The sequence below is a fragment of the Camarhynchus parvulus genome, chromosome 25 (genome assembly GCF_901933205.1).
Source record: "Camarhynchus parvulus chromosome 25, STF_HiC, whole genome shotgun sequence".
In the NCBI taxonomy this organism is placed as follows: domain Eukaryota; kingdom Metazoa; phylum Chordata; class Aves; order Passeriformes; family Thraupidae; genus Camarhynchus; species Camarhynchus parvulus.
Window position 1 is genome coordinate 2,736,918 of NC_044595.1, and position 12,064 is coordinate 2,748,981.

General features: G+C 58.5%; 1 protein-coding gene across 5 annotated transcripts in view; it reads right to left on the reverse strand.

The window, feature by feature from the left end:
- MEF2D (myocyte enhancer factor 2D) overlaps window positions 1-11,637 on the reverse strand; it is an 87,333-nt gene extending 75,696 nt beyond the window's left edge. For 2 of the 5 annotated variants that reach the window (XM_030965337.1, XM_030965329.1), the window contains exon 1: window positions 11,544-11,637. The gene's annotated coding sequence lies outside the window, so the exon portion shown is untranslated. Of the gene's footprint in view, window positions 1-11,081; window positions 11,211-11,543 lie in introns of those variants that run through there. The other 3 variants (XM_030965336.1, XM_030965330.1, XM_030965335.1) reach the window with 2 other exon arrangements.
- Between the last annotated feature and the right edge of the window lie 427 nt (window positions 11,638-12,064).

The window sequence follows — 12,064 nt, forward strand, 5'->3', positions numbered from 1 at the left end:
CTCCCATTTTATTCCTTCTCTCTCCCCCCTTCCAAAGGATTGCGAAACTGAGAGGGCAGCCAGGGCTTGGATTCGCAGCATTTCTGAGTTCCTACAGAGTCTGGGCTCCCTGCCACCAGCAACAGCGGCTCTGGGGGTGTGGAAAAAGGGAGGAAAAAAAAATAAAAAGAAGAAGAGGAGTAAAAAAAATATATAAAAAAAAGTCCTGTTTATTTTGGGGGATGAGAGAGAAAGCTTGCACTGCACAGAGCAGGGTGGAGGGGGAGCGAGGCTCTGGCACTCCTGCCGGCACCACACGTTTGGGAATCAAAAGGGTTTGGTTAAAACACCTCAATATTGGGTGGGAATCCTGAGCTTGCAGAGGATGCTCTTTCCCAGAGCGTACATGGGCAATAAGCAGGCTCATTTAGAGGGAGGCAGCACCCCCCAGAGCAGCTGGAGCCCCTCGAGGGCACCCATGGGTGCCAGCGGCAGCTCTGCCCTGCCCTGGCCTGACGCGGCCCCGGGTGCTGTAAGGGGAATTACTGAAGACAGGCTGGAAGAAAAGCCTGCTCCAGCCATGACCCAGATTCCCCTCCAGCCTGATCCCTCACTGAAGTCATAATCCTTGGAGGGCTTCTGGTCTTTTTTTTTTTTTTTTTAAATACATCCCTGAGCGTTGCCATGGTGACGAGGGGGATGCTATAATTTCAGCATTATAGACTTCAGCGCGAGAACAGGAGGGAGAAGGTGGTGGAAATATGGATGAGTTGCACTGGTAATGCATTTTTAGGGAAAAAAAGAATTAAAAAAAAAAAAGAAAAGAACCAAGGCAGCACCTTTGCTTGGGCAGCAGAGGCTGGAGGAGCAGGCTGAAAGGATGCAGGGGCTCACGGAATTCTGGAATGGTTTGGGTGGGAAAGGACCATAAAGATGTTCTCATTCCAACCCCTGCCATGGTCAGGGACACCTTCCACTAGACCAGGTTGCTCCAAGCCCTGTCCAGCCTGGCCTTTGGAACTTCCAGGGATGGGGAAACAACCTCTGCCAGGGCCTTACCACCCTCAGAGGGAGGAACTTCTTCCCCATATCCCACCTAACCCTGCCTTCTGTCAGTGTGAAGCCATTCCCCCTTGTCCTGTCACTCCAGGCCCTTGTCCAAAGTCATCTCCAGCTCTCTTGGAGCCTTTTAGGCACTGGAAAGGACTCTAAGGTTTACCTGGAGCCTGCTCTTCCCTGGAATGGAGACCTGCTCCTGTGCCTTGGCCAGAGTAGCCACCTTGGGGCATCGCTGGCACAGCAGCTTCCCTGGGCATGGGCACTCCAGACCCTGCAGAGCTTTGGGGGGTGCAGGCTGCCACCCTGCCAGGACACAGCAACAAGTCCTAAATCCCCCCAAAAACCTTGTGGAACCTAAGGTGCCCCTGAGCAGGACCACCCTGTTTTGGGGTGGCCTTAGCCCATCCCTCCACAGCTCAGCACCCAGCCCATGCCAAAACTTTGCAAAGAAGCAGCTCCAAAAGAGCTGCCCTCTCTTTTTACCTCTATTTCCTACCACCTTTCCTTTCCACCTGCAGGTCCCCAAGGCATCCCATTGTGAGCAGGATATGGGAGACCCTGCGCTCTTGTCCAGCTCTCTGTTGGAATAAAACCCAACACTGCCCATGAGATACCTCGGGGCGTTCTTAAGGTCACACCACCTTGGCTCAGCCCTACAGAGCCCCTGGGCTGATGTCTGGGAGTTTTCAGGCAGGCAGGTGACCTGTGACCCCACAAGAGGGATGAATCAGGAACCCACCACTGCCCATGAAATATCTCTGGGTGTTCTTAAGGTCACACCACCTTGGCTCAGCCCTACAGAGCCCCTGGGCTGATGTCTGGGAGTTTTCGGGCTGGCAGGTGACCTGTGACCCCACAAGAGGGATGAACCAGGAACTCAATGGCTTCAGCCCCCCACAGACCCCAGGGAGTTCGAGCTCTCCTGTGGCACAGAAATAGCAAAACTGTATGAACAGAAGCCCAACCAGTTTTAGCCACGTTTCCACCCCGCTCGCAGCCCCGCTGCCGGGCACTGAACCGGCACCTGCTGTGACGAAAAATTTCCGAAAGACGCACAAATAAAAATAAAACCGTACACAAACACCTCTGCCCAAACCCAGCCCAACGGCCCATGACCCCATCACAAGAGAGACGGGCTGCCAGGGACTCACGGGGTCCCAAAGGAAGCCACGCTGCCCCTGGGGATGCCAGGTCCACACCACGCACAAGCGGGGAGGTGAGAAAAAGCTCCGGTCTGGTGCATGGCACTTGGCACTGCATCCTCTGATCGTGCAGCCTGCACCCTTCAGCCTCTCTGAGGGGTGGGAGAGAGATCCTGACCACAAACCCAGGTGGCCAGGGTCAGGGGCACTGAGATATCACTGTCTCAGTCCTGCACTGGAGCCCTGGTGCCCGGGCACAGCTCAGTGAGGATCCTGGAAGGGAGCTGGGACAAAAGGGTGTCCTGAGCTCTAAAAGCCTAAATAAAACCACAGCACATCACTGCAAAAGTGGGAACTCCAGTGCAGGGTGGCAGCGGGTGCCAAGGACCCCCCAGCAGGACTCAAGGTGCTTGCTCCTCACTGCAAAAAATCTTGTATAACCCCGGTGGAAAAAATATCGTGACTGTTTTGTTTCCGAGCCAGAAGGGGAGCCAAACACCCAAACTACCACCTTCAGCATCTGACCTGTCAGGCCTCGGGCCATCAGGGCGCTTTCAGCAGTGCCCCGAGCTCCAAATTTAGCCTCAAAGGTATTTATCTCTGAGAAACTAAAACCAAAGCTCCATTTGCATAACAAAAAGACCCCGATGTTCGGTGCAAGTGCTGCTGGCAGGGCAGAGGACATGCAAAGCAACCTCTCTCTCCAAGCAAAGGCGCTGAAGGTCACCCAGGCAGATGCTGAGCTCACCGTGGCCGGTCCTCTCCACTGGAAAGGACAAGGCAAGAACATCTTCCCATAAGGAAAGCATCTTCCCAACCTTCCCACTTCCACCTCGTCCAGTTGAAGCAGCTCCCTCCAGCACAAAGGCAGGTGTGAAATCCTGCTCGATAAAGAACACACATCTGGCCTGAGAGCTGAAAGACCTGAGGGCAACTACCAGAACTTTTTCAAACTCTCTCAATCTGTGTTGAGAGCTGGGGTCACCATTTTCCTCTCCTGGCTGCCAGTGGTTGGCACAAGGACAGGCGGCTTGGTCCCCTCCAGAGCAGTGCCCACGGGGAAGGAGGAGGAACCCAACCCTTGGCCTTTCTCCAGCAGCACCCAAGACCCCTGGGGTCCCCAGGAGCCCCCAGCAACTCACCCCATGGGACCCCCACCCCTCCCGTGGCGGCAGGCACAGCAGCTCCGTGCTCAGCTGTCAGACACCAGGTCAGCACCCGCTGCCACGCCGTGCCCGCGTGCCCGCAGCTCAACCTAGCACGTGTCCCTTTGTTTTGGGACAAAGTCCCTCCAGGAACTGGCACCACCCGACCATCTCCTCCTTATCTCACAGCGACTGAATGTCCTCCTGCCCTGCCATCCTCACGGCTCGCTCAAAGCTCATCTGTGCCAAACCCCAGGGCGCCACACCGACCCCAATAAAGCATCGCTGCGCCCCAGGCCGCCCCAAGAGCCAGATGTTCACCTCTCCCCCCGCAAGGAAATGCCAGCTCTGGGGGAGAGGATTGATGGAGGAGCAAGAAGCAGCCACCAGCTGCCGCGGGAAGAGGCCTTGGCTGCCTTCACCACCAGCATCTTGCTCCAACCATTTGTTCTGCTTCTATTTTCGAAAGCGCCGGGGCTCAGCGCTCGGCAGATCCCAGCCTCCCTCCCAGCCTCCCCACCGCCGAGCGAGGCGACAGATTTCTGCTAAGAGGCAGCGCAGGCTCCACTCCCCATCTTGGCAGCATCCATGCAGGACTGGGGGATATTTTTGAGCGAGCGAGCCGAGAGGTGCGAGTTTTCCCGGCGGCTCGTTGCCGGCGCGTGGGAAGGAACGGCCGTGGAGTCAGGGAAGGTTGAGGATGGATCCGTGATGGATCCCTGTGCTTCAAAGCCTGGAGATGGGGCGTCAAATCCTCCTCAGTCATGCAAAGCCACACACAGTCCAGGGGTACATGGAGCTCTCTGGGGAAGCACCACCCAAGGGGTGAGGCTGGAGATAAGGCCTGGCTTCGGCTGCATCCCAACCCCCTGAGCCCTTCCCAGTGCCCCCACAGAGGAGAGCTGGCATGCACAGGCTGTCCAGGTGACCCCAAGTGCTGCTCCTCACTGGAATACTCGATGGAAAACTGCCCCACATCCAGGTAAGCCCTGCCTTCACATCCTGTTCCAGTTATTGAAATAAACTTGCTGCTACCGCAGGGTTTTCCTAGGGGCAGAGACATGTCTCCAGGGAACATGTGGTTTACCCCCTGGGATAAACCCAAGGGTTGGAATGAGATGATTTCTGAGGTCCCTTCCCACCTAAACCATCCCATGAGTCTGTGATAACCGTGCCTAGAGGCACCTCCTCACCTCCATGACCTCCCCAGTGGTGCGCACCAGAGACACTTGATGACACACAACCACTCTGCTTTCGCCCATGGTTCTTCCAGCAAGTTCTGAACCAGTCCAAGCACCACATGTCCGACAGAGCCAGAGCTCCTGCAGGAATTCCCAGCAGGAGGAGGGCAGCAACACCAGGATTTTCACAAACTGTGGGGTTTTCAGCCACCCCAACCTGCCAGTCATCATCGAGCCGAGCAGCTCCAGGGTGCCCACCCAGAGGAGGTGTCACGGGTGCCACAGGACACTGCACCCCAGGGATGGACACCATTCCCAGCCACTGGCATTAGGACAAAGTGGCTGCTTCTCCCAGGGCTGGCAGCTCACTCAGATGCCAACAAGAAGCCTGGGTGGGTACCAGCTCCACGGGGACATTTGTCATGGTATTTAGACAAAGCACGACAGCTCAGTCCTCACCTATAGTTACACAAACACACAGCCACCCTCTGCCTCTGTATATCCAAAATGGGTGAAAAACACTCATTTCTGGCTGTCCCAGAAGGTTCTTCCCCATGGATGCCACCATGGACCAACGGCACCCATGCCTGGAGCCTGATCCCTGCCATTCCCTGCCCCAGCCCCTCAGTTTATCTCCTGCTCCCAGCACTGAGCACAGCAGCTGCAGGGCAGGACAGTCCTGGTGACGGCCCGTGCAAAATAAAAAAAGCCTGGTCAGTCAAAATAATTTGTCCACATTCTTTATTGTAATTTTTTTCTTCCCTGTCAGTGGAAACTCCTGCTCCGGCACCATGTCTCAAGGTTACTGCTAGGGGTGGGGGAGGATTTCAGGTTTTACAACTGAAAAATTCCAGACAGAAACCCAGAAATGTTGCCAGTCTTTTACTGAACAGAAGTTCTTTATCCAATTAATTTATTTAACCTTTTTTTTTTTTACACTTGATGCAGCAGGTTTAAGCAAACTCCTGCCCCTCAGATTTTGTCTGCTTTGATAGAAAATTGTCACTGATGCCATGAACATTTCCAATTCTCAATTTCCTTTTTAAGGAAAACCAAACCAGATGAATCTGACCCCACATATTTTCCCCACCTGCACGACATGGGATGTGTTCCTGGGTATGGCGCCTAGCAATTTTTCCCTGAAGCCTTCCAAAAACCGGAAAGGAAAAAATTTAAGAGTAAAAAGAAAAATTTCATCTTCAAAATAAGAAGAGAAAAAAGATGCTTTCGAAAAGGATGGAGGAAAGTCACTTTGTTCCAAAAGGCACTTCCATTTAAAAAAGAAGATGAAAACTTCCAAGCAGGGCTATTTATAACCACTGCTTATATCCATCAATAAAACCTTGCACCTGAAGCTCCACCACAGCCTCCAGAGCAGGTACCCCCAGGCCCTCAGCCCCAGCACCCCCGGGGCCGTGAGCTGCAGGATCCATCACCCAGTAGATGCTGATAATCCCCCTAGGCAGAAGGAGGTGAGAGGAGAAGGAGAAATCCCACTAGAAATCCTAAGAAGATCCCTTGGCAGCCCTGGGGTGGGTTCGGGTCAAGGACCTGGCCCCACAGGCAGGTATCGCTTCCCAAATCTTGTTACTACTTTTTGGGGATGGAAAAAAAAGGTAAAAAAAAATAATTTGGGAGCCATGGATTTGTCCTGCCTCCTTCCTAAAAAAAAAAAAAAAGGCTGATGCAACAGCAGTGCTGCAGTGGGAGGTCACCCTTCCCCACAGCCCCCAGCGCCCAGCCAGGGGGGCTGCAGGGCTGGAAGCGGTTTGGGGTTTGTGCTGGACGCTTGCAGCAAGCTGTTTGAAGCTCTGGAAAGAGAAACCATTCCTTCTCCTCCTCCTCTTCCTCCCTGCCCAGAAATAGGTCATTTAATTACCCCCTTTCCAAGCCCGAGCAGCACTGACTCAGGACTGGAGGTGGGAGCGCTTCCACCCTGCGCCAGCAGCAGCCCAAAGCCACCGTGCTGGGCTTTGACCTTGAGCCATTGTGCCAGCAGCACTGGGCTGACAGGGCACAGCCAGCACAGATGGCAGGGGCTCAGCTCCCCACCTCTGCATTCCAGCTCCTGCTGGTCACTCACAGCCAGGAGGGTCAGGCTGGGGTGCTGCTCACCCCCTCCACACACAGCTGGGCCATTGCTGCCTCCAGGAAAACCAAGGGCTGATGGCAATCTGGGAAATCCTACGTGTCCTGCTCAGCCCCTGGCTGCTTTGGGATGGGTGGGAAGGTCTGGTGCTTTCCTCACACTGATCTGGGACAAGGACAGCAAAGGCACAAGGGCGAGAGGTCACCGTGGTCTCAAGAGAGAGGCTGGGTCTGACCGAGCAGCACTGGTGGCACGGCCACCACCGTGGCTCCTGGGTGGTGGCTGGAGCCTGGCACATCCCAGCACAGGCACCATCCTGCCCTTCCAGCTTGTCCTCACCGTGCACCAGGACACTGTGGCAGCACAAGAGCAGCACCACACGCCTGCTCTGCTGGGGACTGCAGGGGCACGGAGCTATCTCAAGTCCCACTGGGCAACATGGCAGTAGCCAGCACTGGGAACAGGCCCCAGCAGCTGCTCCAGCATTCCAGCAGTCAGCCAGGACATGTCACCATGAGCAGAGCCCTCCGGGTGACACAGATCCCCACCACTATGGCATGCACCTCGTGTCATTGCCCCCTTTTCTACAGGGGAAGGTGCTCACCTATAGCTAAGAAGCAGCCCGGGAATCATGGAGCAGCTGCTGTGTCCCTCCAGCCTTGTCGTGACCCACACAAAAACAGGCCAACTTTCCCCAAAAAACTGTTCCCATGCAGCTCAGGGACCCAAGTCTCCCAGCTTCTGCGCCCCCATTTAAGAGAAAGCAAACCTAGACCTCATCCCCCCAAAACAAATCACTCCAAACTGGAGTATTTATCCTTTGCTCTCCACATGGGCACTTTTTTACGATTTTTTAAAGGATGAGGGCTCTTGTCTGTTTTGCAAGCAGTGGGGAGCTACAGCAGGGAGACACCAAGATTGAGGGGAAAGGAAAAATTAAAGAAGAACCACAAGCAAAGCAAAGTGGAGTGCAAGATGCAAACCGACAGATCCGGGGAGGCAGAGCTGCTGGCAGGCAGACGGCGAGATCCATCTTGAAAGCAAAAGCAAACTGCTGCTCACACAGGCAGAGGGAAAAACCTAGAGGTCTTCAGCACTGCCTGAGCTCTGATCAAACAAAGTGATTAACAAATCTCAGCTTCTTATTGAAAGCTTCTCTAATTAGAGGAAAAAAGGAAAGGAAAAAACAAAACCAAACCCCTGAGAGTCACATCGAGTGGTGAAGTCCCAGACTGTGCTGGGGGAAGGTGAGGGGGTGATGCACCCCACAGTCCTGCTGGCACAAGGAGAGGGCAAACACAGCCAAGGGCACCCAGTGCCACACGCTGCCGTGCCGCCCCAGCCTTCCTCCTCCTCCCCTTCCTCCTCCTCACTGGCTCTCTGCTCACCGCGGCGGGCTCAGCAGCAGAGCTGAACCTTCCCGGGAGCAGGACTGTCATCTACAATAGAGTCACCTCTGAACCCGGCACGGCTCAGCCGCCAGGAACTGCCAAAATAGCGATAAAAATAAGAAAGAGCCCCTGGCCTGAGGAGTTCACCCTCCGAACAGATGGGACGGCAGCGGGGTGAGGCAGGGGGATATTTTTAGCTCTGCTTGCAGATGGGGAAGTCCGGGACAGCATCGACTCGGCAGCCCCACTGCCGCCTGTGCAGCTCACCGTGCCTTGGGTCACCTCCACGCGCACTCCCGGGTATTAACAGGATTTAATGGGATGCTGCCTGCTCACTTCCCGAGCCTCAGGCACCACCTTCCAGGCCAGCTCACACCATCACAGCTCCACATGGCATCTCACCACCACTGCTGGGGCACCCAGTGGGGCAGCAGTGGTCCAGGGGAGCAGAGTGGATGTCAGCAACCCACACCCCGCTGCCTCTTTCCCCTTCACTCCCAAAAAGGCCACGTCCCTGCAATCCATCACAGAGGAGATGCCACGCAGCACCCCATGGCGGGTCCCTCCCAACACACTCCAGGCGATGCCAACCTGACCCTGGCAAGCATTCTGGCTTGGAAAAAAAAGAGGGAAAAGCAATTTCTGCCCCCAATTTCAGCCCTCTACCACAGAGGCTTTTTTAGGTTCAAATGACTTGCCCAGGGTGTTAAACGCAGAGCTCTCCACACCTAGCTGAAGCCCTCCTGCTCTTTCAGGATGTGCCAAGCAGCATCTCCCCCTGCCCTCACACCCATCCTTCCCTCGTGAGCCAGGGCCTGCACCAGCAGTGACACCTCCCTGCCGGGCAGCTCCCAGCACACGGCAGGTGGGTCCCGCTCCCATACTTTTCGTCCGACACTTTTGGCTTTGTTCTCCCTCTCACAAAGCCGCCGTGAGGCTGCCCTGGCAGCACGAAGGGACCTTGAAGTGGATGCAGTTTATGACCATATTTAGGCTCCTTTATGTTGCCAGAGTCACAGTAAAGGGCTGCAGCATTAAATGAGACTCAGACCCCACTTGTTTCACTTGGCAGCCTGGGAAAAATCCACCCCGGGTGACTCCAGCACCGTCCATGCCTCCGCCCTGCCCGCTCGGGGACAGCACAAAATAGCAACAGCCCTTTCCAGCTCTGCAGTTGCACTTCCCAAGAGGAGCCAGCAGCCCCATACCAGTGAGGAGGGGGGAATTAAACACATTAACCACCTCCCCCGTTCCGAGAACACCACCAAAGCGTGGGGAAGCAAAGGGACATGCCCAAGGTCACCTATTGCCAAAGCCAGCACTTCCCAAGGTGCCAAGAGCCCCCCAGCAGGACTGAGCACACACGGGGACGTGACCACTCAGCACCAGGAGCCCCCGAGCCGGTTTGTGCTGGGGGAGAGCCCGGGCAGGAGTGGAAACCCCCGAGCCACCTGACACGGGGAGCTGATGTCCCTTCAACACGAGCTCGTTAAATCCCTGCTGTGGCAGAGGCACCGGCGAAACCCGAGCAGTGGCCCCCGCTGCTGCTGCTGCTGCTGCGGGGACATCGGCCACCTGCTCGGAGCCAGCACAAGTGCGGATGCCTCAGCTCGACAACTGCAGGGCCTGAAGGGCAAGGTGGGAGTGGAAAGGAGTATCCATGAGGCCCATCCACAGGTCTGTGACCTTCAGGAGCCCGTTCCAGTGATCCTGAGGGCAGGGCGAGCAGCTTGCTTTGGAGGTCCAAAGAGACAGGGGCAGCTCAGTGCTCCCACGCCAGGGCCACCTGCACTGAATCAGCTCAGGGAAGGAAAGAACATAATGAGAATAACCCTTACCTACACCCAAAACCTGCACCCCTGGCCCTGTCACACTGAGGCCGGCACAGCCCCTTCGCCATCAGCAGCAGGATTTCAGGCTGGCTGTCCTGGGACAGTGGTTTGAGAACATCCACCTTGGCAAATCAACGCCAGCCCAAAAACCCATACACAGCCACGCACTGCGGGAGAAGGGGCTTTGGAGGGACAGGATCAGGCCTTCCCCGGGGCGGGGGCAGGCAGAGGCGCTGAGCTGAAGTGCCAGGGAATTTGCAGCAGCACAGGTGTCCCTGTCCCTGCCCAGACCCCTGCCCACAGCAGGGGGGAGTCACTACCCAAAACCGCGCGGCACTCCGACACTTGTGGAGGATTAGGAGGAGGGGACAGCCCAGCTGGTGGCCGTGCAGAGCTGGGGGTACCATGGGGTACCTCGGTGCCGGGGTAAGAGCGGCGTGTGTGGCACAACTGATCGCGCTGCTCTTGTGCGTGAGGAGAGAAAAGGCAAATAAATAAAAGAATAAAAACCAACGACAAAGCCGAAGGGGTTTGGGAGCTGCAGGGAAGGGATAAGCTGCGGTCGAACGGGTGTCACAGATGCCGAAGAGCCGCAGATGCCGGGCGCCCTGTCAGCGCATCCCCGCTCAGTATCGCCGGTCCCTCCGGCCAAGGAAGCGCCCGGCACCGCGGGGAGGCCGCGGCAGCAGTGACGCGGTTCGGCCCCACACGACACCGGGCTCCGGCCGCTGTGGGATGGAGCCGAGGCGCTGAGCCCCCCCGGACAAACAATCCCAGCTGTCGGCTCCGGAGCCGGCTCACGGCCAAGGCATGGACGCTCCAGGACTCGATTTACCCAAAATCTGCTCTTGCCAATCAAACCGCAGCCCCCAGCGGCAGCCGGAGCCGAGCCGGCGGGTCCCCCCGCAGCCCCCATGTCATCGCCCTACGTCCTGCCAGGGAGGGCACCCCCCGAGCCCCGAAATCCGCCGGGCCCTGCTTCTCCCTGCGTCCCGCCAGGCCGCAGCGGGTCCCGCTCGGGGTGGGCGCAGTGTCGCGGGTGGGTTCGTGCTCTGTCACCACGGGGGTCCCACGGGGACATTGCCCAGCGCCCCGCAGCGGGGTGGGCGCCCCCAGTGCTGCCCCCGCCGCACCGGCAGCACCCAGCGGGACCATCCCCGTGTGCCGCACCCGACACCCGCATCCCCTCCGTGTCCCGCATCCCCTCGGTGTCCCGCACCCCCTCCGCGTCCCGCGTCCCTCCGCGTCCCGCGCCGCCCTCACCTGTCCCCGCAGCGCCCAGGCCGAGCCGCCACCTCTTCCCCTTCCTCCCGCTCCCTCCTTCACCTCTGCACCATTTTGGTGACGGTTTGTTTTGAAGCCGAGGGGGGAGGAGGAGGGAGGAGGGGGACGCGGGGGAAGGATGTGCCGCTGCCACCGCCGCCGCCGCCGCCGCTGCTCCCGCCCCCGCCCATCCCCGCGCCTCGGGGCGGCTCCGTGCGGCTCCGGGGGTCGGGGGGGGTCCCTCCGCTCCGCTCCCCCCACCCCAAACACCGCCGGGCTGAGCGGGGCTCCGCGCCCCCCCAAGGCCGCCCGGGGAAGGGGGGCCGTTCTCGGAAGTAAGCGCCAGAAATCGCGAAACGTGAAAAGAAATCCAAAATAATTAAAAATAACAATTAGAAGGAGGAGGGGGAGGGGTGGGGGGAAAGCCGACGGCGAAGAAGCGCGAGAGCGGGAGGGACCCACCTGAGCGGGGCGCGGACCGGCCGCTGCCGGGGCTGCGGCGGAGCCGGCGGGGAGCGACCATGGCCGGGCCCGGCCCAGCGTCAGGGGCGGCGGCGGCGGCGCGGGCGGCCAATGGCCGCGGCGGGGGAGCGAGCGGGGCCGGGGGGACGGGGTGGGACCGGGGCCAAGGGGGCTGAGCCGGGCCCGGGGAACCGAGGCCTAGCGGGGCCGGGCCGGGGCCGAGCCAGGCCCGACGGGGTGCCGAGCCGGGCACGGGCAATCGCAGCCCGCGGCGGGGCGTGCTGGGCCCGGAGCTGCCCTGGGCCGCCCTCAGGGGCTGGCCGGGTCCCACTCGTGCTCCCCGGGCTGGGCAGGAGCGTCAGGCCGAGCCCCGCGGCTACAGCGGCTGCCCTGGGGTGATGAGGGCACGGTGGGCTCTGCCCGGCTGCAATGGGGGATTGGGCTCAGGACAGCGGGTCAGTGGGGCCCAGGTGTCCCTAAAGCCACACAGGTGCCATCAGCTGCCCGTGGAGGTGCCAGCT